At 40.4% G+C, this 22,974-nt stretch overlaps 1 protein-coding gene across 2 annotated transcripts in view; it reads right to left on the reverse strand.

Moving 5' to 3' along the window:
* Nucleotides 1-22,974, reverse strand: part of SHANK2 (SH3 and multiple ankyrin repeat domains 2) — a 638,838-nt gene that overhangs the window by 558,627 nt on the left and 57,237 nt on the right. For both annotated transcript variants that reach the window (XM_054026918.1, XM_054026919.1), the window contains exon 3: nucleotides 22,272-22,339. The gene's annotated coding sequence lies outside the window, so the exon portion shown is untranslated. The remainder of the gene's footprint in view (nucleotides 1-22,271; nucleotides 22,340-22,974) is intronic.

Here is a 22,974-nt window from a genome sequence, read left to right on the forward strand (position 1 = left end):
ATTGGACTCATTTTACAGATAGAAAGCTGAGGCTCAAGAACGGGAAGTGATTTGCCCAAGGCCAGAGAAGAAGTCAGTGTCAGAGCTGGGATTCAAACTCAGGAATTACAAGCTCCCAGTCCTGACAAGAGCAGTGTGATTTTGATGCAAACATTAATTTTTGCAATAACATTTTTGTTGCTGGAAGGGGACAATCTATCCAAACTATTACTTTCCAAACAGTTAAAAATGTACCTGTGGAAACTTCTCAGTTACAGAAATAGCATTGTTGTCAGGGGACAAACTGGACTGTGGGAAAAGTTTGCCATTTGAACAGTAGCAACTGGTGGAAAAAGGTATTTAATAATTAACTTTGAAGAGAGACAAACAGGAGTCTACTTCCTGAATAGTCTCAGTCCTGAGAGAAAAGTAAAAGGCAGCCTTTCTGCCAGTATTCTGAGGAGCGTACTTAGGCTGTGCAGATTTGTCACACACACCCCATGTTACTAAGCCAACATCTTAGAGAAGATCAGTTGGGACTTCTCCAGTGACTACTGATGCGTTTAAAACAAGAAAATAATTCAGATGGATTTTAAGAGAGAGACTGTGGGGAATGGTCCCAATGCATTCACACCTCTGTACACTATGCAGAAGAAAGGCCTGTTAGAAGGAGGTTAGAATATGAGATCACTTTGCAGAAGTAGTTTCAAGCTAGGTAAATTAACTGACGGAGGAGAAAAATCTATACTTTAAAAGTCCAGACAGCCTGCTGAATGCAGATATTAAAGTTTGTTGATTATCAGAACAGAGATATCATGATCACAACAGTACCATATGATGCAACCCATATATCATAGATTTATATAGAAATATTCAGTTTATAATTAAATCTCAATATGCTGCAATGTGCAAACTGAAGTTATGATCATAGAGAAGTTCAGATAAAAAAGAAACTGATATATGAGTGGTAGGGTACAATCTTGCTCCAATAGTATGATTGTGCCAATAACCATCTGCAGGTTATTATTAACAAAGTCTGATGGTGACTAAGGACCTTATACAAAGCTCACTAAAGTCAATGGAAATAATCCTATTACAGCAGTTTTATGCTGGTATAACTTCATTGAAGTTACACTGACATAAAATTGGTATGACAAAGTAGAGAAGAATCAGGTTCCAAATGTTCAACAAACAGCACCTGAACAGCAAGAAGAAGAGGAGAGAAATTTAGAAGTCAAATTTGTACACAGATGTACACTAAATCATTATTATATTATTGCTGGTATAACAGAGAGATGAAAGGAGAGCATGTACAATCTGGGATTTGCAATCAAGTGGTCGGGAAATAAATCAATTTACATATCATAATTTTGTAACTTACCAACTAGTAAGAAGGCTACAGAAACTGCAAAGTATGAGAGCATATAACAAGATAATTCTAGATCCCAAAGCAAATTTGGGAAGGTTCTCAATACTATTAATTCAGAAGCTAACTCCTATAGTAGTCTTCCCTCTTCAGTGGAATCTGATTGGTATCGTCTCAAAACCACAATCCACTCAAGTGCATTCTTGAGGATAAAAATATCTGAGGCAGCAAAAGTTTTTTACTTTGATGGATAAAGGCAGGATGGCTACAAATTGATGATTTTTTTGAAAAAAAAAAATCATTTTTTTATTTAAATTGGATTTTTTTGATTTTGCTGTTTAAATTATAAGTTTTTCTTTTTAAAAATAAACCTGTTTAAGATTAAATCTGAATTTAATACAAAATATGTTAAGGTTTAAACTTCTTATAATCTCTTAAAACATCTAAGTAAAATATAAATATGCTGAATCCATGAGACTATCAAAAAATTGAGTTAAAAGCTGCTTTTCTCAATAGAGAAATACATTTTTTCCCTGATTCTAATTTTTCAGGTCAAGCTTTAAAAATAGGACACAATAGGTCATGTACTGTATTAAGGGCTCATTTTGTTTAATAAAAAAATTGTATGCTGTTTTGTGTGTTTAATTAAATTCCAGTTACTATCCTAATGCAGCTTGACACAAAGCATGAGCAAAAAGTTAATTATCTAGTAAATATGCAGTATATCATTCACCAAAGCTAGTGATGTTTTAATGATTATATCAGCCAATGAGAATGCACCTTTCTTTAGAAAATAACTGAAGTACAAATGGAAAAGTTGATTAAAATTGATTATTTAAATCAAGGCTTTCCACTTGGTGATTTGAATCATGATTTAAATAGCTGATTTAAAGCGCCTTGACTGAAATCAATCCACCCTGGATAAAGGCTTAGAAGACTGCAGCAAAACCAAGAAAAAAAGGTGTGTTCTTATCTTGTGTTAGATAACACATGGTAACTGGCATGTGGTAAAATCCTAGTGAAAACAAGGCAGTTTGTAGCTTTCAGGTGTGATAGCAGGTCAAGTTAAAAGACATGAGGCGAGTCTAAATTTTACTTTGACCTGCCAAAGGGTTAATACTACTACAACTACCTTGTAACTCAAAATAAGAACATACCTTTTTCCTATGAAGATAAGGCTGAAGAAGGTTAGAAAGGACCTCCACTTAGAAGCAGAAAATATTTTTGTAAGGCAGCTCTAAACATAACTAGTTCCCAAGCCTAAGTATGGGAAAGGAGCCAAGTTCCAATATAATAACAGTGGCCAAGTCCAAGATCTGAGTTATATTTTTAAAAAAACAAACTTCAAAGGTTATTATTTGGAACCTACAAATATATCTCACTTCAAACTTATAACATTGTTAACTCACCCTGATAACATTTCGCTTACAACCAGCTAGCAAGTAGCAGAATATTAACTCAATTGTCTTTGGAAAAGTCCTCTTCTCGCTGCCCCCATTGGCCCGGGACGGCGAACCACGGCCAGTGGAGGCCACGATCAGCCGAACCTGCTGCATCAGCAGGTAAATAAAACTGGCCCGGCCCGCCAGGGTGCTTACCCTGGCAAGCCGCGTGCCGAACGTTGCCGACCCCTGACATAGAAACAAGGAGTGTGAAACTAAGTGTACAACCAAGTTTGGAGGTGGTTTTAGGAATATGGCAGTTTTTCCAGGAGGCATTTTGCCTTTAAGGCTAGGGAAACTCTACTCTGATAAACAGCACATCTTCTTGTATTTCTTGCTTAGAAACACAGGGTACTACTTTCAGCATTTCACTCAATGAAACTCACTGGACCCTATCTTTTCACAAGGAATTGAAATAATCTTAAAACATCACAGTTAATCAAAAAAAAAAAAAAAAAAAAAGCTTCAGATAAGGATAACACCAAATGAAATCGATGACCATAAAACAACTTGTGAATGCTGTGTGCCCTCATGCAGTCTCAATACAAAAATTATCTCCGTTTATTTATCTTGTAATTTTTATTCATATTATCTAGGATACGCTTCAGCCAGGAATATTTGAAGTCCTTCAGTTTTGGCCTTACTACCTTAAACATTATTGATGACTTGCAATAATCATTTCAAGATTCTTTAAGACACTCAGAAATTTGCCAGACTATTTTAGAAGCTTTTACTTAAGTATTTTGTTGACATACTGTGGTTTGTATAAGACATTACACGTTGTCATATTAAAGATCTGATCCTGCAAGCATTTTGCACAGGGAATTTCCACTGAAGTCAATATTGGGCTTTGAGATACTGAAAAAAAGAACAAAATCTTTTATACATCAAGGCTATGAGAAGGCTGATATGCTTTTTCACAAGACTGCTTCTTGGGATAGCTAGTTTTGCAGTTGATCTGATGCATGATCTTGGGAGGTCATATCACCAACCTGTAAAACGGGAATAATACTTGCTTGATGAGTGAAAAGTAATACAAATGCTAGGCATTATTATTAATTTATTATAAAACTGTGCTTTCTGTGCTCACCCATAACTACTTGTATTTATGTACTTAACCACTAGTATTATGTCATAGCTTGCTATTCGAACTCCCACAAATCTGCATTTATTGCTCCAGTGTCCATTCCATTCTTTGCTTCTAACTTGCTGACTGTTCTCATTGGCTGTTAATGCTTTTTTTACCTCTGTGTTACATAACTAAGCAATCTAAATAAATATATTTTAAAAGGAGAGATTTGTGCTGAGGCACACGGAATAACATCCTTCCACACCAAGTAGAATTCTTCTTTACCTTCTCCTTTGAGAGGACATAACCTAGTACTTTCCATTATAATAATAATTCTTGGTATTTTTACAGTGCCTCTCATCCATAGATCTCAAAGCACTTTACAAACATCTAATTATGCTTCAAAACACGGGCTATGTATATTTGCCCAGTTCCTCACCATAAGCTCCAAGAAATGTTTTACAGATAAACAGATACAACACAGGCAAGAGCGACACAATGCTCTTCCTACTGCCCCATCAATAGGCCCCACCTGACTCAAGCATAACTCCCGACTCATTCAGTCCTTAGCTTTTCTGCTGTGATGATCAATACAGGTGACAATAGTCATAGCAGTAACTTGTCCACTAGAAACTGTATTGGGGCAACCAACTTATTTTATCTAGGCCACAAAACAACCATTTGTTTTTGTTTTGTTTTGTTTTTTAAATATAAAAGAACAGTATGAAGGGAATTTTGAATCTCCATTTATTCACAAGCTACTGTTATGTATTTGGCTGGTTACTTTATGATTCTCACCCATTAGATGATAACAAAATTATGACCTGATCCAGCACGGTGCTGCATGTCCTCCGTTCCATTTGTCTTCAGTGGGAGCTGAAGAGCTCTGTACCTTGCAGTGTTGGGTTCTAAAACATCCAGTTACAGAACTTTTAAAGGTAACATACAGTAACAATGAATATGATAGAGAGGAGGCATCGTGATGTTTTTATGCTTGAAAAGCAATGAGTTCACTGTCAGTAATCAATAAATAATAAATAATTACAATAGTAATATCCCTAGTCCCTCCCTTAGCTATACTCACAATTACCATATGTAGCACATGGAAGATAATTAATAGATATACTTTAATGGAAAACATGACCATTGAGCAGCAAAGTGGCCATATACCCAACTCGTCGTTGTTCTAAAGCTTTGAAAAAATATATAGTTTATTTATCAAAAGTAAATAATGGAAGTTAGGGCTTACTCTCATTAATAGTTCTCTCAAACAAATAGCCCACTGAAGCCAAAGGGACTACTTATATCAGTACAGTTTACAGAATTAGGCCCATAGTAAGCAACAGTTAAATGCATGGTACCACATATGGACTGTTATACTGTGTCTAAACAATAAAGGTCATCTCAGATGAGTCTGTAGAAAGAGAATGAATTTACTATTCTAAACTTTAACTTAAGAATAAAGCTTTGAGCTGTTTTCATAAACTTAAGTAAATTTTCAAAAAATGCCTGTGACTTAAGAGCCTAAGACCTATTTTCAAAGGTGCCTTAAGCCTTAGGTTCCTACATCTCATTAATTTTCAATAGTATTTAGACTTCTAAGTACCTAAATTGCTTTATTAAAATGGAACCTGGGCTCCTAAGTCCCTTAGGGTCTGTCGACACTGCAGCTGGGAGATATGGTTCCCAGCACGGAGAGACAGACTCAGGCTAGCTCAGCTCGAGAAAGTACGCAAAAAATAGATGTTGCCGCACTATTGGTGGCTACAGCTAGCTTCCCAAGTCCACCAAATCTCCTTGATCTGAGCCCAAGATGCTGCCCATGCTGCAATGTCCACACTGCCATGCTACCTTTAGTTGTGCAAACAGGAGTCTACCTACCTGCAATGGAAATCACACCTCCCAGCCGTAGTGTAGACATGCCTTTTAGTGCTTTTGAAAAGGTTACCCTGAATCTTTATGTTTACTAAATAATAGGTGATGAGTCCAGTTAGACTTTCTATTTTTTATTTTATAAACCTCTAGAGTACTAATGGTGACTAATCACATCTAATAACCAACAACATCCCTACAGTATAGCTATAGAACCTATATCAATCAATAGGCCAGACAGACAGAGAGCTAGAAAAAATTACTGTAGACTGGTTCCTATCAAGTTTCTTTCAGTATCTTATCGCTATATTCTGGCTAGAGATATGTACAAACTAATGGCCCAATCCTGAAATCCTAGTATATTCAAAATTCCTCAGTGATTTCAGTGAAAGTTTTGTGTGCATAAGGATCAGGTACAAGCTTCCCATTCCCATGCTGTATTTGGAGTCTCTAGACAGGAGATATAGATTTGCTTTCATGATTTTTAATGTACCTTGATTTCTAGGTGAGTTAAATTTTTGACTGATTTGTTATTCTTTCTGGCTCCATAAACGTAAGGCCTTCAAGTTATAGTACTTCTTACAGATATTATTTATGGAAGGCTAGCAGTAAGCTTGGCACTGTAAAGAACACAAAGGAAAATCAAGGTGATCACAGACACAAGGAGTTTACAGTCTAAGGCTACGTCTACACTACAGCTTATGTCAGCAGAACTTATGTCGTTCAGGGATGTGAATAAATCACTTCCTGAGTGACATAAATTACACAGACATAAGCGCTCGTGTGCACAGCACTATGTTGGCAGGAGAGATTCTCCCGTCAACATAGCTTCTGCTGCTTGTGGGGGTGGTTTTTTTTATGCCGACAGGAGAGCTCTTTCCCATTAGCATTGAGCATCTTCCCCAGATGCGCTGCAATGGCACAGCTGCGCTGTACGTGTAGACATGCCCTGATGACCAGAAATTCAAATAAAAAAAAAAATCCATTTGGTGACCAGAAGACAGATTTCTACTCAGTGCAGAGTTTGGTTTGGTTTGATTTTGTTTCAAAATTCAGGGGGAGCATTTTAGCACGTGTTTAACTTTAAGCATGTGCACACAGTTAAGCACATGCTTAACTGTTCTTCTGAACGGTGATGAACTTAAGTGTGTAATTTTGTGTTTTCATGCATCAGAATCCAGGGGAGGGAGACTACTCAATGTACAAAGTCTGGGAGAAGGATACAGAGGCAGGTGGCTTGTTCCATGCAAAAGGAGCAAAGAGGGTGGAGGAGGAGATGAAAGCAAATCTGTACGTGGCACAGAGTTGTCCAAGGCCTTAAAGATAAGGTTGAGACAGTGGAACTTGAAGCTGAAGGCAAGATGGAGCCAGCGTAAAGATACAGCGTAGAGAGTGATATAATCAAGGTAGTGAAAAAATGACATTTTGCTCCTTTCTGCTTATACTATTTCTCTCTCTAAATCAAACTTCCTCTTTAGATAAACTATACTAAGTATTTATAAACCGTAATTATAGTGAAGCTTGTACTAAAGGCCACCTCCCTCTGGAAACCCAATGTCTTAAGTGCCTTCTTTTAAGTAACCATGGTTTCCAGCACATTTTGTTTGACCTTTAGTTAAAGGCCACCTGTTCTACACAATCAACTTTGGCTGGTCCCTTGGGTGGTCTCAAAGCAGGTTTCACCATGGTCTGTGTTCATTTCCATGGCAGTTTAGTTAGGGTCTCTGGTTTTCAGCCTCTGTTTGCCAATAAATAAACAAAACAAACAAACAGAGATATTCATGAGTAAATTCCTTTGAATGAGTCCAGCTCATATCTTCCAGAGATCTTAAGCATGTTTCTGTGCTATGCTCTAGAAATGCAACAATGTTAACAAATTAGATGATATATGAAAATTATTGCATTTTGATTGGCTGCATGAATTCCAATAAAGCTATTATTCAAAAGTGTAATAGTTTTATTTTTTTTCCTGGACCTCCTGATGTAGCTACCTTCTATAATGTTCGCTTCAAAGGAAAATTGCACTTCTGAAATTAATGTCCATAACACAAAACTTTTCATATGTTTCTGCACTGAATGATCTATATAGTGACTTTAGTACATTTGCAAATGCATTAACCTTCAACTCAGACAATATACACCTCTCTATTCAATACATTTTGATGTTTTCATCAACCCCCTTAACAGAAAATTCTTCAAAAGTTTAAAAAGACAAAGAAGACAATACTTCTCAATTTATATACAGCCACCAATGTTTTATTTTGTTCATGAACAGACCCCAAAAGCAATGGATGCTATAGTTTATCTACCAAACCCTGGACTGAAGATCTTAAAAGGTGCATAGCTATCAACATACAAAAGAGTTTGTGTTTTATTATCTCACTATGTTTTTTCCTCAACTATTTAAAAGGAGAATCTTACTGTATGAATAGTTAGATATTCACAGTTCTCTGTAAGTGACATTGAAGTAATACACTACTTTGATTTTAAAAGTGCATTTTCCCTTCTTACTTATACAGTAATAGATAAAGTATAATTCTCTCTCTGGAAAAAGCTCATTTTCCCCTGATATTTTCCCTTCGTTACCTGAATATTGTAAGCGTTTTGGGAAAGCAATATTATCTTCCAGCCTTTCTGCTTCCAGCCTCTGTCTGTACTTGGCTACGTAAATATCAAAAAGACTTTAATATGTGGAAGGCAAAGGACACAAGGGAATTAAAAAAGATTTGCAACAGGAGGAGAAAAAAACCCAGAGCTTATTGAAGATATTCACCTCCAGTCCAGCTCCCTGGAGTGCAGGATAGCTCAGTTGCTTACTAATTTGCTGTTTGTGCTTATCTGGTTTTTTTCCCATCATTGTCCATGAGGAAAACATTTTTGTGATACTTCAAATACAAAGGTAATTAAATTTTATTAGAGAAATGCTGTCTCTGCCTTGTTACATAGATTAGATCAAGGCACTTTAATTCACCACAAGAAGATTCTCTTTTTTTCCAGCATATGGGTAAGCTGATTCCATCATTTGTGGCTTGTTATATATTAAAGTTTTACCTGAACTGACTTCTCTGTGTTTTTTATTAGGTTCTTCTTTTATTTATTTGCTGCTTAGCCAAAACCATTGTTATTTCTTATCATTGACAATGTTTTGGTCCGAGCAAGACTTTCCCAATTAGGACAAAGGAAACTTCAAAATGATGCTCTAGTTTTGCTTAGTAGGATTACAGATATCTTATGTAATAACTGGAACTGGCCAGTAAAATTCAGATGAAAGATTTTTTTGTTGAAATTTGCTGATTCATTGAAATCTAATTTTTTTTTTTCAGAAACAGATCAATTTTAATAAAGTTTTTTCTGAAATCCAGGTAGTGTTCCATCAGAAACCTGCCTGGTTTCTTGACAGCTTGCCTGCTTTGCTTCTTGGTACCCTGCCAGGAGGTTTGCCTCACGACCAGGAACCCCAGGGCTTCCAAGATCTGCAGCAACCTGTATGTAGACTGCCCCAGAGCCAGGGCTCTATTTCCTTTTGTGGATCATTTTGAATTTTTTTGTTTTCTTTCTGAGCGGCAACAGATCCAAATTTTGAAATATAGAAATCCTCCACTCGGGCCCATCTATATTAGATAATAATAGAGATGTGTGGAGAAAGATAATTCTGATGCCAATTTCAAACCCAACCATGGCACCACTCAAAATATGAGTTAATTTGGATCATTATTATGTGTATTGTAGTAATGCTTAGATGCCTCTATTGAGATCAAAACTATTGTGCTACACACAGTACAAGGCTAGGACTAGAGAATATGATCCTTCCAGATTGCTCATGCAGGGGAGTAAGTTGACATCATGGGTGGCAGTGCATAAACTGCTGAGTCACTAATCCCCTTTCTACACAGTAAGGTGAACAAGAGTGAGGTGCCAGCCTTGTTCCCCCAAAACATTGGTGAGCACTCCTGAACAGCATGGAGAGGAAAATAGCTGTGCTATGAAAAAAGAGCTTACTTCCCTCATGAAGCAAGGGGAAAGCCTCAACTAAATTGCAGCTCAGGGTACATCTACACTGCAAAAATACCAGCAACAAGTTTCAAAGCCCAGTTCAACCCCACACTGTGAGGCCAAAAATAGCAGCATAGTCATTTGGAATTGGACTGGAGCTTGGACTTTTGAGACCCTTCTCCCTCATTGGGTTTCAGAGCTCAGCTCTAGCCCAGGCCTGAATGTCTACACTGTTATTGTTAGCCCCATAGCACGAGCCCCATGAGCCCTAATCAGATGACCCAGGCTTTGAGACTCGCTGCTGTGGGCTTTATTTATTTTTTGTAGTGTAGACATGCCATTAGAGCCATAATTCAGTATTTGTTCTGCCCCTTACTTAAAGCAGATTGTGAGATTACAATCTAGCTGATAGTAAGGGTCAGCCCCCGTCCCTAAGAGTTTAGACTCTAAATATACAAGACAGACAAAGGTGGGAAAGAGGCAGAATTACTATTCCCATTTCGCAGATGGCGACTAAGGCACAACAAGATTAAATGAGTTGCCCAAGGTCACCGAGGAAGTCAGTGGCAGCACTGACCATTGAAACCTGATCTCCAGGATTTTGATTCAGGGGATAGAAATTTAAATTCTACCCAGACAAAATGTAGGCAAGTTCCAACATAGGTCAAAAAACGTTAGTGAAATTAGCAGAGTATACTCTTAGCTACCTAGATTTGCTTACTATCTTCAATAACCAGACTAAGCAATGTTCACTTGTTAGTAGAAAAAAGTACTGAATGAGATTTATGTATATATCTGGTGTGCAGACAAAATAGAGACCTAGAAAATAAAATAAAATGGATACAAGTATTTACAAACAACGCATGATTTGCAACAAACTCTTTAAGCCTTCACTGGCTTAACTGCCAGATGTAGTTCTGCATTTAACATTAAAAATAAATAACAGGCCAGCTTGCACAATGATATTTCCTTAGCTGTGCCTTGAAGGATAAGTCTCTCCTCTGCATTAGACAGAAACCACATGAATGTGCCCAACCCAAGAATTGCAGAACTATCAGATCAGAGCACCAGACCTTTTCAGTGAGTTACAATAGCTTTGGTTTAGGGATTTAGATTATTCTGAACCATTCCTCCTCCATTGTAGCACACGGCAAAAAAAGGTAAATCTATCCTATACTGCTGTCAGCCTACCATAAAGCTTCCACGGTTTTGTCAACATGGTCAAGGTTTAGGTGACCGAACAGAAAACAAAAGCTGAAATTCTGCATGTGACAAAAGGTTTCAATGCAATTTCACTATGAAAGAAGGTATATGGTTTGTTTAAGAGAGTCATTTTTCTTCCTTGCCCTTCACATAATACAAGAGTTAAGTAAACAATAACAACAATACTTAGCTCTTTATTTAGTACTTTACATCTGGAGATCCAAGTGCTTTTCAGAGGAAAAGAAATATTATCATCCCCATTTTACACATGGGGAAACTGACAAACAGAGAGGTGAAGTAATTCACCTGAAGTCACACAACAGGGTGTTGGCACAATCAGGAATAAAGATCAGCTTCCCTTGAACATAGTGGGCCTGATTCATAGCTATGCCTCCAGGAGGTGTAGCACATATGACATAGCCCAGTGGAGTGGCAGGGACAAGAGTAGCTTATGTGCCATCCTAACTTTGGGCTGCTCCAGGGGCCAAAAAATCCTTGAGGTAAATTACAACAGCTACAGGAAGCCCATCTCGGGTTATACTGCAGCCCAGAATTCCTATAGCACTAGGATTGCCAACTTTCTAATCCCACAAAACTGAACACCCTAGCCCCACCCCTTCCATGAGGCAATGCCCTCTGCTCCGCCCCTTCCCCGAGGCCCTGCCCCCCTGCTCACTACATTCTCCCTCCCTTGGTGGCTCACTCTCCCCCACCCTCACCACTTTCACTAGGCTGGGGCAGTGGGTTGGGGTGCAGGAGGGGGTGAGGGCTCTAACTGGGGGTGCAGGCTCTGGGGTGGGGCCAGCAATGAGAGGTTATGGGTGCCGCAGTGGGCTCTGGGCTGTGGCAGGGGGTTGGGGTGCAGGAGGGGTGAGGGCTCCAGCTGGGGGTGTGGGCTCTGGGGTGGGGCTGGGAATAAGGGGTTTGGGATGCAGGAGGGGGCTCTAGGCTTGGGGGGTGGGGCAGAGGGGTTCAGGGTGTGGGAGGGGGCTCTGGGCTGGGGTAGAGGGTTGGGGTGCAGGGGGGTGAGGGCTCCATCTGGGGGTGCAGGCTCTGGGGTTGTGCCAGGGATAAGGGGTTTGGGGTGTAGGAGGGGGCTACGGGTTTGGGGAGTTGGGGTGCAGGCTCACCTCCAGCGGCTTCTGGTCAGTGGCACAGCAGGGGTGCTAAGGCAGGCTTCCTGACTGTCCTGGCATCACGGACCGCGATGCACCCTGGAAGCAGCCAGCAGGTCTGACTCCTAGGTGGAGGTGTGGCAGGCTGCTCTGCAAGCTTCTCTCGCCCGCAGGCACCACTCCCACAGCTCCCATTGGCCGCAGATCCCAGCCAAAAGGAGTGTGGAGCCAGTGCTCAGGGCGGGGGCAGTGCATGGAGCCCCGTGGCCGCCCAGCCTAGGAGCCAGACCTGCTGGTCACTTCCAGGGCAGAGCATGGTGCCAGGACAGGTAGGGACTAGCCTGCCTTAGACCCGCAGCACCGCCAACCAGACTTTTAATGGCCTGGTCGGTGGTGCTAAGAGGAGCTGCCAGAGTCCCTCTTCGACTGGGCATGCTGGTCAAAAAATGTATACCTTGGTCACTCTACATGGCACACCCCAACACTTCCTGACACCTCCCCTAGCAGTCACCAAGGCCAAGCTTTGTAATGGGGCAGCAGTGTGCCTTCATTAACAGCAGTCTATGGAAGTGTGTTGATGGCCTCTATATACCACCAAAGTTGTGCATAGGGTTAGACTAGAAGCCAATCTCTCCCAAGAATAAGAAATGAAGTAATAATTTATTACACTGAGATCCTTCACATTCTTTCTTCAGAACTACCCACTGTGACCAAAAAAGGCAGAGGTGGCGGGGTAGTGTTCTTGTGCTTCCTGTCACAGTTCAGGGCAACAGCACCTGTATTTCCCCCTGGTGGCTCAGCAAGGGCACCCACTCTGAGGCTTCCAGCTCCCCAATTGTTTCTTCTCTTGGGTGGAGACCTGAATCTCTCTCCCTTCTGACCAGGGTATTTCCAGGCTGTGCAATTCCCTGCCTACTCTGTGTTATTCCCACCACAGACAGGTAGCCCAAGGACACCTGCCTGCCTTATATTCAGAGACGGTTAACTAATGTAATTGCTACATATACACGGTACTGCACAGAACTTCCCTTGCAAGCCTACTTCATTCTTAAGACAAAATGCATTACAGATAAAACATATTAAAAGACAATAAAGGATCTACATGCATGCTAACAAGCTTACCAGAGTTCACCCTAACATGGATTCTGGCAGGAGCAGTCCTTCAACACCCCACCCAAGGGGTCTCCTTATGGTTACAAGTTCATCACGGCTTCAGCTCAGAACAACACAGTCTTATGAGGCCTCAATAGGTACAGTTTTTCCAACCCTACCCTAAAGACGGAGGCCCTCCATCGACCAGGGATCCGGTCCATTTGCTCCATCAGGAAGAAGGCCCTGAGTCTGTTTAATAACAAACTATTTATTTAAAAAAAAGAAAAAACACTTTGTTGGTCTCTGGAGAATCCAGTTTGTACTAATATAGGTGCACCTTTCCACAAGGGTGGCTTCTCTGGAGATGTCACAACCTGCATGAATTTGCCTAATCACCCTTGGAATTATTCTATTTATTTCTTCCAATGAAAATACATACAATTACACAATAACACCTACACGGTTGCATTTTAATATAATGAATCCCAAAGATATTAACCCTAATTCAAAAAGGTTTAACTTAATTCAATACAATTTATCTTAATTCCATAAGGTTTGTTCAGGCTATTACAGGAAATTGTCAGTCTGTCACACTTTCTTTTCAAGAAAGAAAGAAAAGACTGCAATAAAATTATCAGGTTAATTTGTTTGTCCTTGATTTCACGTACACCATTCCCACTAGGAGTAATGTTCATGTCTTAGAGAATTAATTTCTGCCCTCAAAATATATACACATATTAAACATATATTTACACATTAAACAGAAATCAGATTCTGCAGTCCTGACTCACGCAAAACATCACTTGAGGTTTGCTCAAGTAAGGACCATATATCTAGGGTGACCAGATGTCCGGATTTTATATGGACAGTCCTGATTTTTGGGTCTTTCTCTTATATAGGCTCCTATTAACCCTCACCCCCGTCCCGATTTTTCACACTTGCTGTCCGGTCACCCTATCTATATCAGGCATTCCCCTAGGGAAAAAAATGTTTCCTAATTTATTCACTTACTCACTGTCAATGTTTCTCTTGTATCATCACTTTCCCCTGTTGCTTGTGTGGACCTTTAACTCAGCAACAGGGGAGAATGACAGGAGAACTCAAGGGACAGGTGTAGGACAAGAAATATTTTTTACTCATGTATTTATTTGTAATTGACTAGATTTCATGTTGATGGTACCCCTTTAAAGCCTGATTAGGTGAATTCATTACCATTTGTGATTTCATGAAAGAACACTTAGGAAATTCAAACAAGTGAAATTATAACAGCCTAATCAAGGAATGCAAAGGGAATATAAAAGCGGTTGAAAAACCTTGATTGAATCATGATCTAAAATATTCCTAACAACAGGTCATACAAATTAAGCAAAATCAGACTCCAGGACTACAAACGTAAGCCTTTACCAGCACAAACCTAACAAAAGTTACAGAGATCTTTCTAAATCATATGTAGGTGACGAACATAGCCAATCATACAGGATCTTACAGCCAGAAGCCTCTGTTATAATAGCTGTCATAAGAGTAAAGAGGAGCTGCACTGACCAAGCAGTGATGCCTACGGGTACTGTGCTTTTGAAAGGCCTGGTTTCCTTAAGGGGCTCGGGGAGCAGAGCACCACACAACAGAACAATCGGGAGGAAATTCAGTGCCCTGAAATACATGGCATTTCCTTTCCCCTAGATAGATTTCTTTCATGAAGGTGCAAATCCAGCCTATGATTTTTAACCTGATTCTGTCCCTTTTGTAGTGTCTCTTGTAGTAGAGAATAGACATGGTTCAAATGATGATTCTGGTTACAGGTAGGCCAAGTAATTCTTCTCCCTGGGCTCTCAAAACTTCCAGATTGACCAACACAAGCCCGAGCTACCTAGTGGCTCTCACTCTAGATGAAATCCTGAACCACTGAAGGCAAAGAGGTTTGCCATCAGGAAAAACAAGCCATCAGGGTTAGAATATCTGGATGTGTATTTATTTTAATATATGTGAAAGAAAGAAAGAAAGAAAGAAAGAAAGAAAGAAAGAAAGAAAGAAAGAAAGAAAGAAAGAAAGAAAGAAAGAAAGAAAGAAAGAAAGAAAACTGTGAAGTTTTGGGGATTAACCCAGACCAGTGCGGGAATGTGTCACCACCTACTCTGCAACTCTGCGTGCCTTAAATGCTATGCTGCTGTGGCTCATAGCACAGACAACAACAGCCACCATGCAGGTCACACCCTGGCTTTTACCACCCAGTTACTGTTTGCAGAGTGACAGTAACACCGCTGCCTCAGCCCTGATTTTCCCCAACACCATCTCCCTGCAGTGTCCAGCCGTCTCCTAGAACACTCACAGAAGTTAAGTTCTTTGCTCCTTTAAAGAATCAATACAATACTGCTCATTAATTCAACTGATGTTTGACATTCTTATTTTAATCACAGCACTGAATTGGTTTATAGTAAAAGTAAAACAAGTTTATTAAACAAAAATATGTAGATTTAAGTGAGTTCAGGTTCAAGGGATAAAGGGTTGGTCTACACTACCAACTTACGCTGGTATCATTGTTGGTGGCGATATCGCTATGTCATGAGAGAACTTCTCCCAGTGATATAGCTGCCGCCTCTTGGGGAGGTGGAGTACCTATGTCAATGGGAGAAGCTCTCCTATTGGCGAAGGTAGCATCTTCACTAAATGCTGCCGCAGCCCAGCTCCACCAGGGCAGATGTGCCACTGCAGCGCTCTAAGTGTAGACAAGCCCAAAGACAGAAAGGGTTTCAAACAAACAGAAATAAAAATACACTTTCTAATAGATAAGACCTAACTTAAACTACTGTCTCTCTTCAAGGTAGTTTCCTCACCAATTTTCCTTTTCTAGCAAAGACTGCCTGGCTCTTTGCCAGGCTCCCCAGAGTCAAAAACGCTGGCTTTCCTTGTCTCCCAGGGCCGCCCAGAGGATTCAGGGGGTCTGGGGCAAAGCGGGGGAGCTGCGGCGCTTGTACTCACCTGGCGGCGGTCCGGGTTTTCGGCACATTTCAGCAGCAGGGGGCCCTTCAGTCGCTCCGCGTGTTCAGCAGCACTGAAGGACCCACCGCCGAAATGCCGCTGAAGACCCAGAGCAACTGAAGGGCCCCCCGCCGCCGAAATGCCGCCGAAGACCCAGACTGCCACCGGACCAGGACTCGCGGGGCCCCTGCAGGGCCCGGGGCCTGGGGCAAATTGCCCCACTTGCCCCCCCCTCTGGGCGGCCCTGTTGTCTCCTGAGGTGTAAGATAACTTAGGAGTTCCCTCCCCCTCGCTATCTAGACCAGTAAACCTTTGAAATGTATTGTTCTTAAATGTATCCCCAGATAGAGTTCCTTTTTCCTGCTGGATGTGGAAGCCATGCTGTCTGGTGTAGACTCCATGCAGTCTTCTTCCCGGGGGTGATTTTTACACTGCAAATGACCAATTTCTGCAACCTCCGATACAAATGAATAGCCCATTGAATTTGGCCACTTCTGGTTTGAGGTGTTGGCCTCTTTCCCTTTTTTTTTCTTTTCTTTTTTTTGGAGAAAACCTGTTTATCAGCTCCCCCTGAAATGCCTGTTTTAAACACATTATAGTATAATTCCATCACCTCTATATAATCCTTTGAGGGTTCACTGTACATACATCACACCAGAATATTAATGATCTGTGAGTTATTAGTTTTTTAATGACATATTATATGATACCTTTTACACACATATTATAATAATAGTGACTTGGGGTACACTGAACTGGTCAGACCAACTGAAACTCACTACTAGATACCAGGGACCTCTTGCCTTCTAGCATAGGGATGCTCTTTAGGGTCACAATGACACAATGCAAATGCAGTCTTTATTATGTGTGGTTGGTATGGTATTTCATCTTAATGATGTAATAAAGCCCTCATGCACTCCCACAAAGTTTAAATTTTTAGATTAACAGAAAAATATCTGTACATGGGCACAGGAGGAATGGAGGGTGTGACATTTGTATAATTTAGCCTAAGAAACTGGAATACACAGGAGTAAAATATATATCACGAGGTTGCAGGGAATTTTCTAACACAATCTATGAACCACTTTGACTAATGGAAGGTAAAAAGAAGTGCAATATGACTATGTAAAGGAACATTTGTGGTATTAAGAATTATTTTTATTATCTAAAAATGTATTTCGTGCACTGGTAGAAGTTTTACACATACCTATGATTCATTATAGATCAAATATCCTTATTTCACACTGGGTATATTTTTTCCACAGTAAGAGCTATGGGGAAATAAACACAGAATCTATGTCAAAGCCAGAGACTGTAAAATAACACATTAAGCCAAAACCTCAAGATGCCTTAACTAAAAGTGATCTGAAAGTAATATTTCACTTTCTCTGTAATATTCAATAAAAGAAGTATACAGTTGTTCAGTTCTCCCTCTTCAAATAAAAAAAGAAACAACCTAAACTGGAAACACTACCTCAAAAGCTCAAATTCTCACCTATTCACCCTCACTACAGCATTTGAAGTCTCTATGCTTCCCTCACACACAGGTCCCACCACTCCAGACTCCAGCCCGCACAGAATCTTGTAGCCTGTCTTCTCACAAACCACAAAGAGCAACTTCATCACTCCCATCCTGAAACAAATCCACTGCCACCACATCCAGGACAGAAGACAGTTTTGGTGTAACTCCAATGGAGCCAGTGGAGTTTCCCTAGCAAAGAATTTTTGGTTTTTAAAACCTTAGGTGGACTCGCTCCAGCCTACCTTAAAGACCAGAGGCCTGTTCTGGAACTGCCACCGGTTTTAAGCTGTGTTTTCTACTTCCTTTCTTGCCTCCTCTGCTTCTTTAGTGACATCCTCTTACCTGCCCCTTCCCACATATGGACCAATGTCAGTGAGCAAACCTTCGTCCTCTGCAGCCCCCAACATCTGCAATAGACTCCTTCTAACTCCTCATCGACTTGCTATCAATTTTCAAAACTAATGTGAAAAACATAGCTTTCCTCCCTTACCTGTGCCTCCTTCTACAACTGATCTTTCATTTTATCATTGTCTTTGTATTATTTGTATCACATGCATCTGACAAAGTGGGTATTCACCCACGAAAGCTTATGCTCCAATACGTCTGTTACTCTGTAAGGTGCCACAGGACTCTTTGTTGCTTTTTACAGATCCAGACTAACACGGCTACCCCTCTGATACTTTGTATTATTTGACTCCATAAAGAATATTGATATATAAAGCCTGATCCTGCACCCAGTGTAGTCAAAAGGAAACTTATCACAGCGGTCCCATAACTCATATGAAACACCCTGTACAAAATAAAGTTATATTGTATTAAATACACCCAACTATGTTTAAAAAAAGTAAATTATGACTAGCCCAATGATCCACAAGACAATACCATGTAAAAGATGCAAAGAATCAGATCTTGGACTCTAATTCCTCTAGCTATTCAAAGCTTAGAGCAACACAGCACTTAAGGAGAAGAAGATTTATAGCCTATACCATGCATACCTGTACCGCTCCATTGCCTCTCATTATAAAGCAGCACGACATGCTCATTTGTGACTGTCTGCTTTTCCCATTTGCAGTGATCATGAGTGCTATGAATGTGAATGCAGAGGAATGAGAAAAGGCACCCCAGAATTAGAAAGTAAGCAACAGCCTTACAACATTACATCCAGTAAACTTCAAACTATGCTGTTGTCTATTTTTGCTGCTTATATACCATCCAAATTACCTTCACAGCAACCCCTGTTCTTTGTGCCTCAGGCTTGATGGCTCAGACATACACCACTGAAGTCTTTTCATTCCCCCCAGACTATTTAGCACAGCTGAACAAATAATTAATAATGAATTTGAATTCATAATGAAATATTGCTTATTTTTCTCCTTATGTTTGGCATTAGGCTGATTATTTTTGCTCACCCATCATGATGTTCTCAAATCCATTGCATATTTGAAGATATATATACACCATATAGGTGGAGGTAGTATCCATGTGATACAGTAAATTCTTTTACTCTTGTGATAAATTGTGCACGTAAAACATATCACATACTAGTGGCAACATCACATTTACACTAAGACATCTTTCCTAGGGCTTGTATGAACAACTTAGAAATTCACTTTCCATGAACATTTTTACCAGCCAAATTTAATGATTCACATATTCACAGAAATAAATATGAGAAAGACATGAAATCTGCAAAAGAGAATTAATTTTAAAATGTAAACAAATTTGCAAAAATGTTTTTGCATTATTACCACCTCTACTAATTTGCAGTGATATCTATCTTGTGTATTTATATGCACCAAAATTGCAGTGTGTAGGTACCAATGCAATCAGCCAATACACCTATAAATGAGTAATGATTACTACAAGAAATTTTTTCAAAGAATAATTCTAAATTCTACCAGTTGTCAGCCTACAGTGCAACATACCAGAAATAGGGCTATAGCAATATAGCCACTCTTCCAAATGATCCTCTAGGAAGAGCTGTGAGTAGCACAATGCAAACAAGAAATATATTACATCCACCTTCAAGAAAATGAGATGGGAGAGAGTTAGAACAAAGAATATTGAAAGAGGGATCTGTTGTGGTAGATAGCACCTCATAGATACTATACAGAAAAAGTTGTTTTAGAAACACAGAGAAATTAGCATTAGAGTCCTGCAGACCAAATTCTGGTCTCAAATATATCGTGAAATGATGTTGCATGCTTTAACTTGTCTGTCAGCTTTTCTGAAGCACTCATCACCCTCATATCTGGGGCCCTGATTGTCAAAGTGCACAATTTTACCATGGTCTTCAATAGGAGCAGAAGCAGGGCCTACATGCTGTGAAAGGCAATTAAGACAGAATTTGTCCTAATGGTAGTAGTCCACACAATTAAAAATTTTAAGAGTTAAATGTTGATGTAATTATCTAAGAATTATAAAAAGTCCTTAACACTGTAGTTTAAAACTATAAAAAGAAAAGAAAAGAAAATGACTGATGTCATCTTATGGTAGGTATAAATGGGGTTTATTTTAAAGATTTTTAATTATTGTCAGTACCATATTTTAGACACTGCATTTGGAAAAGTTTACACGTACCCATTATTTCTTACTAATTAAAAGACTAGCTAATCAGAATTTCCCACTTGGCAGGCTTTTGAGGTACTGTCTTCTCTGCTCTGTTTCTCCTCTTTCTGCGTGTCTCCAACCTTTTCCTCCAAATTTTAAATCATTTAGTGTCACATTACACCTCATACCATGCCCTTCTCCAGCATCTGTCTAATGCTAAACTGTGTTTGAGAACATGGCAGACGTTCCTCCAGTGCTGTGGAGACTTTATCACAACCCCGTGTTCCCAACTGGCATTAAATGGCGCAGGCTCCAGCAATACGAGAGCAGCATTATCAGGGAATTCTCCGTAAAAGTCCCATCCTATAGGACTCGGTTCCTCTGACTGTCCAAATTAAATCTAATCTAAATCATTGTCTTTTTTTGTTCTTACTTTTTTGATTTCAGAGTTAAAATTGAAGTTAGTTTGTTCTGTGATGGCTGCACTATAAGCAAGTGAAATAAATATATTTATAATTGTAGCGGGGTGGTTACCCCGCTCCTACCCGGAGAGGTTAAAAACAGCCCGGGAGCGGGCTGTGGCTGGGGCAAGCAGCTCCAAGGCTGATTGGGGAAGCAGCCTCAGCTGGGGGCCACATCCCAATCAGGGCCCAGTTGGCCCTTATAAGAGGGCAGTGAGCCAGGAGCAGATGGTCTCTCTCTGCCTGTTGAGAGGGAAGGTCTGGCTGCTTAGGAGCTCACAGGGTACCTAGAGTGGAGCAGGGCTGGGGGAAGGCCAGAGGAGCTGGGGAGCGCCGCCCTGGAAACCCCCCAGGCTGCAGGCCTTGTTAAAGACCCAGAAGAATACTGGGGTTGCAGAGGGCAGCCCAGGGATAGGCCAAGGCAGCAGGTCCAAACCCCCCTTGCCAATGATGAGTGGCCGTTACAGACTGCAGTCTGCCCCAGTGAGCAGGGGCTAGATGGTGACTAGCAGTAGCCACTGAGGCGAGGTGGGGATAGGGGGTTGGGGGCTCCCCTGAGTGGGGAAACCCAGATTGGGGCGCTGCTGCAGTGGGCAGAACCCCTGGATAAAGGGCACCGAGATCCGGGAGGGACATGGGGGCCAGCGGCAAGTGGGACACTGGCCTGCAGAGAGTGCTCCGGAGCTGGAAAAAGAGCTAATTCCCAGGAAACCAGCAGGAGGTGCTGCAGGGGTGAGTCTCGCACCATTACAATACTATATAACAGATTAAATAGTCATAGGTAGGTATGGGAGGCATAGATGCAAAGATCCCTTAACTGCTTTAAAATGTGTTTTCATTTAGAGAAGAGAGACAAAGATATATAGAAATGAGAGGGGAACAAAGACAAACATAGAAAAGAGGAACATGGAAAAGAGACACAAAGAAGAAAAGTAAATGCGCAGGCTGGCTAGGTAGGCTGAATAGAAGATATCGAGGAGGATGGAATATGTATAGGAAAAGGGGATCCAGGGAACTTTCATGTGTAAAGTCAGTGGGGGCTCTGCATTGGCACAATGGTCCACCCGTACAGACGTTGCAAGACTGGGGCTTAAATGAGAAGCCACTCGAATTCTTTACTACCCTCAACTTCAGCTGTGTACAATCAGTGTACAATTAACTCAGGAAAAAAAAGACTAATTAGTTAAAAAATTTCAGTCATTTCCAAATAGTGGATAGCCCTTAAGTCCAACTAGTAAGAAAGTTTAATGTTAGTTTACTCTTGTACTCCGTAATGTATACTTTAAAAGATGTTGGTGGGAAGAGGGGAGGCATATTTGAAAGTAAAAATTAATACAATCATTCTTCTTCATTAAAATCTTTTTTCTTTTAGAGTTAGCTTGAGAATTGTTCTGCTGTAGGACCAGTTTTGTTATCCACACAAAATTTAAGCAGGTGGAAACAATTAGTACATTTTCCACTAGGGTTTTATTTTTGTCAGAGGGATACTGCCAAGCCAGTTGTATTAATTCTGCTGTTGCATGCCTTGAAATCTATGCTAAGAATCTTAGTATACAATAGAGGAAAGAAAACCACAGACATGAATAAACACCAATGATTTGTCTGCAATAGCAGCTGATCAACAAACTTACCAGTTAGCACAGACATGGAGAGCAGCTACATCAAGTTCATCAGAATCTAAATCTTTCATTTCAGCTTTCTGTAAAAGGTACAAAGAGGCACAAAGAATGACACAGAGAAAAAAAATTCAGCAGTCAAAAGGCTACTCCTACTTTCTAAGATCTGTTTATAAAATAGGATGATTCACAGCACAAGAGAGCTAATGGCATGTTATACTGTAAAACACTGAGACAACTGTATATCACACCTCTCATCTCAAAAATCACACTGAGTCCTAATATTTAAATATTACACACAAACTCTTAAGGGCAGGCCCTATCTTCATTTTGTGTCTGGTACAGCCTGGAGTACATTCTTGCATATATTACAAAGTAACAACAGGTGGGCCGAGGAATTTGTATTCAGAAGTGGTTTGAGATTAGGTTGAGGTTTTGGTTCTAGGCTGAATCAGAGCTAGCAAACTCAGAACTGACCATGCTAAATTCTTGTGAGCTGTACTTGTGATACATATGCCAAGATTTCAGCTCATTTGCATAGGTGCTGGAATTGGGAGTGCTGCCACACACCCTCTCGCTTGAAGTGGTTTCCATCACATATAGGATTTACAGTTTGGTTCAATGGCTCTCAGCATCCCCACTATAAAAATTGTTCCAGCATTTCTGCCCACTGGAACCAGGAAATAGGCTGTTTCTGATTTTGAACCTAGTCCTGCTC

This window comes from Malaclemys terrapin, chromosome 4 (assembly GCF_027887155.1).
Source record: "Malaclemys terrapin pileata isolate rMalTer1 chromosome 4, rMalTer1.hap1, whole genome shotgun sequence".
Lineage (NCBI taxonomy): Eukaryota > Metazoa > Chordata > Testudines > Emydidae > Malaclemys > Malaclemys terrapin.